The following is a 4,095-nucleotide window of genomic DNA, read 5'->3' on the forward strand; positions in this document are numbered from 1 at the left end:
GGGGTTACAGGTTCAGGGGTTGCCTGTCTTGGAAGGTGGGGTAACTGTAATCAAGGTCCCTACCGGTTTGACTTCCAGGTGTACTTCTCCGGGTAGGAGGGTGCGGAACTCTGGGAAGGGGCGCGGAGGGAGGAAGGACTCTCCCCTGGCACTGCCAAGCCACAGGGCGTAGATCCTGGACTGGGATGCCAGGTTCAGGGGTTGCCTGACCTGGCGGGTGGGACGTTTGTAAACAGTGTCCCCCTGGGTTTGACTCTCGGGGTACTTCTCTGGGTAGGAGGGTGTGGAACTCTGGGCAGGGGAGCAGAGGGAGGAAGGTCTCTCCTCTGGCCCCGGCTCAGCCACAGAGCGTATATCCCGGGTTAGGTGGCCAGGTTCAGGGATTGCCGGACCTGGCGGGTGGGACATCTGTATCTGAGTCCCCCCGGATTTGACTCCAGGTAGGAGGGTGCGGAACTCTGGGAGGGGGTGCAGGGGAATGGTGGACTCGCCCCTGTCACCGGTTCAACCTGAGGGTTTCGACTCCAGGTTGGGGAGAGAGTGGTGTTCTGAGAGTGTCCCGCTTAGGAGGAGAGGGCGGAACCCCAGAAAGAGAGGTAGGGGGAGGAGAGCCTCGCCCCTGAGTGCTAGTCAGCCTGAGGGTTCGGACCCCAGGTGGGAGGACCAGTGGCAGTTTGGTAGGAGGAGAGTGGTCAAAGGGTACTACGGGCCTGAGGCTAAAGCCTCCCACTCTGTGAGAGAGCAAGCAACAGAGACTTCTGGATGGCCTAGAGGCCAGTCCTGGTCACATCCCACTAGAGAACACCAGTGGGATGGTTTGGTTGGTGAAGGGAGGGTTGAGCGAGGGAACCATTGGGTGCCAGAGTGGAGAAGAAGCTGCAGGTGCTCTTGTAGTTGTGGGCCTGCGTCTACCTTTTTCCGCCCCAAGCAGAGAAGCCCATCAAGGCAATGATTGGTCTACCCTGGCTTTTGGCTGGGGGGAGTTTTGTTGGACTTGGCCCTTTTCCCCTGGAATGTTTCGCCGTTTACCCCCTAATTTAGGATGTCGCCCCCATGGTAAAGATTACTGTATAGGCCATGTGTGGTGTGAGACGCTATGTTAATGTTAAATGCGACGCCATGGTGTGTGCACTTGTGAACCCCCTGTCATAAAAATGTACCCTGATGAAATGCTGTATTTGAAATGGCTGCCAAGGCTATGTGTTGTGCCACCTGACTGCGGTAGGTTAGCGGTCTAGTTGTTAGGTACCCAGCCATCCCTGGATTTGGAGGGAAAGCCTGGCACCCAGGGTGCTCTATTTCTCCCCCTGAGCCAGTTTGAACCAGTTCGCCAGAGAATTCCAGAAGCTGCTGGCACTGCCTGGAAGGTGAGGTGAGGGGGTAATAAATAAGGGGGATGTGCCACCATGTGCAGAGACAGAGCTGGGACAGGAATGGGAGGGGACCTGCTGCCAGGGGATACCGCCGCTTGGGCCTGTGTGCTGGACCCTGCACCCATCTAGGACCCCTCTACGGTCCCCACGGATAGTGGAAGCCCCGCTTCAGGAGTTCAGGCTGCCGTGTAGGAGGAGGGCCACGCTGCAGTGGGGATGGTGAAAGCCTACCACCCTGCTTTGATGGCACCCCCACTAACTGCTGACCTGGCCCAGTAGTGCCTGATGCTCTGTCCCCGGGCCCCTGAAGAAGGAGGGCCCTCCTAGGTCCCTGAAGCTACAGAGACCTTGCACCACGCAAACCTCGGACCCCTGGGGCTTGCTGCTGGGACTGTCTGCCCCACAAGCACCACAATCCTAACGCGCTGTGCCTAGAAGAAGCGCTGTGTGCCTGCAAAGCGCTAACCTTGCCCAGAACTGTTGCAGCCTACTGTGCCCTTGAAAGCGCTGGCCAGCAGGAGACTGCCTCGTGTCCCCAAAGCTCCGTAACCAAGACTGCCCTGCTTTGAGTGTTTTAAGCACTGTATTGCCCTGGGAACTGCTGCTGGCTCAAGCGCTGTGAGCGCTGCTGTGTACTCTAAGCTCTAGAACCCTAAAGCGCTGTGCCGTGAAGACGCTGTTGCCCTGCGAAGGGCTGCACTGCTGGAAGTGTTACTGCCTGACCTGCTGGTTCCTAAGCGCTGTATTAGGAGGACTGTGCCCCCGAGAGCTGTGCGGCAGAAGCGCTGCTTGGCCTGAAGGAACTGTTTTATTGGGAAGAACTGTCTCATGCCAGGACTGCTGTCTCTTACAGCACTGCGTCTACAAAGCTCTGTTTAGCCCCCTGCAGTGGCCGGTGTTCTTGATACTGTTTTCTTTTGGTGCTAAAGTTAACCCCTGGCTAGGGGAGTGTTCTTTGCAGCCTGTCCTTGAGCAGAAAATGTGGTTGATGCTGACCAGGTGCATAGGAAAGGTTGTCTCTAGTGCCCGGACCTAGGAAATTTTACAGTCACTGAGTCTACTGCGTACCTGTGTAGGTTATGCCTCTTACATTTCTAGGCCTATGGTGTACTTACCTGCATGAGGGTAAGCCCCAGGTGTTTAGGCCATTTTTATACGCACAGTGTTACTGGCCTAATGAGTTTATGCATGATGTGCATTCCTGTTAATGTTTTATTTCGTGCTGACATGCCCAAAGGCTGATGTCCTGCCTAATGTTTTCCCTGCCAAAGGTATGTGCCCCATGGTAGATGTGATTATGCCTGCCTAGGCCTGATATTAAAGTTGCATGCCTATGCCAGATGTTGATGCTAGGTGTTTAAGGTTCCATTTTGCAGGAGGTGCTAAAATGCCAGGCCGGCTGTGTTTATGCCTAGTGTCTTATGTTATGCTTATTGCCTACTTCTAAGGTGATGTCAAGGATTAGTGTCTGAGATGGCCCTGCAATACTGACTTGGTGTTGCATGCATTTGATAACGTTCTTTTTATTTCAGCTGGACACTAATGGACTTACCTACCTTTTCTTGCTTTTCCCATTTCCACTGTAAATAATCCCCCTGTTATCCACTGCCCTGACGCCCGTTGGCACCCTATTGTGATTACTGGGCTTTACTGTGTTTCACCTTTTCAGGGTGGACCTAATACAAAAGTTATTCTTTTTCCAACCATAAGCGGCTTTGTGGCTCTTTTGTGGTGTGCCTGGTGCGTCGTCTGTGGGTACTGCGTGGATGCTTCACACATGTACTCAGGAGTTTGGCCTACCCGCTCTGCTCCATGCTACCCCCCATAGAATTGGTATCCCCATTTCTATCACTTTCATATTCTGAAACCTGTGGCATCACGTTACCAGGGAGCTGGTAGCCAGAATACCACGCTCTCTCTCTCTTTCCCACTCTCCCTCTCTTTCTCTGCCCCTCTCTCTCTACCTCTCTCCCCCTCTCTCTCTCTCTCTCTGCTCCCTCTCTCTCCCCCTCTCCGTCTCTCTGTCTCTCCCCCTCTCTGTCTCCCACTCGCTCTCTCACCTTCTCTCTCTCTCTCCCCCCTTTCTATCTCTCTCTCGCCCTCTCTCTTTCTTTCCTGCGTCCACTCCCTCTCTCTCTCCCTCTCTGCCTCTCTCTCTCTCTCCCCCTTTTCTCTCTTTCTCTCCGTCTCTCTCCCGCTCTATCTCTCTCTCTCCCGCTCCCTCTCCTTCTCCGTCTCTCTCTCTCTCTCTCCTGCTCTACCTCTCTCCCCCTCTCTCTCCCCCTCTCCGTCTCTCTGTCTCTCCCCCTCTCTGACTCTCCCTCTCTCTCTCCCCTTCTCTCTCTCTCTCTCTCTCTCTCTCTCTCTCTCTCTCTCTCTCTCTCTCCCCCCTTTCTATCTCTCTCTTGATCCCACTCTGTCTCTCTCTTCTGCTCCCTCTCTCTCACCCTCTCTGTTTCTCTCTCTCTCTCTCTCTCCTCCCATTTCCCCTCTCCCTCTCTATCTATCTCTCTCCCTCTCTCTCTTTCTGTCTCTCTCTCTCTCTTTCTCTATCTCCCTCTCTCTCTCTCTCCCACTCCCTCTCTGTCTCTCTCTCTCTCTCTCTCTCTCTCTCTCTCTCCTGCTCTGTTTCTCTCTCTCATGCTCCCTCTCTCTCTGATTGTCTCTCTCTCTTTCTCTGTCCCTCTCTCTGTCCCTTTGCCTGTCTCCTCTCTCTCTCTCT

The sequence above is a fragment of the Lissotriton vulgaris genome, chromosome 6 (genome assembly GCF_964263255.1).
Source record: "Lissotriton vulgaris chromosome 6, aLisVul1.2, whole genome shotgun sequence".
Classification (NCBI taxonomy): Eukaryota; Metazoa; Chordata; class Amphibia; order Caudata; family Salamandridae; genus Lissotriton; species Lissotriton vulgaris.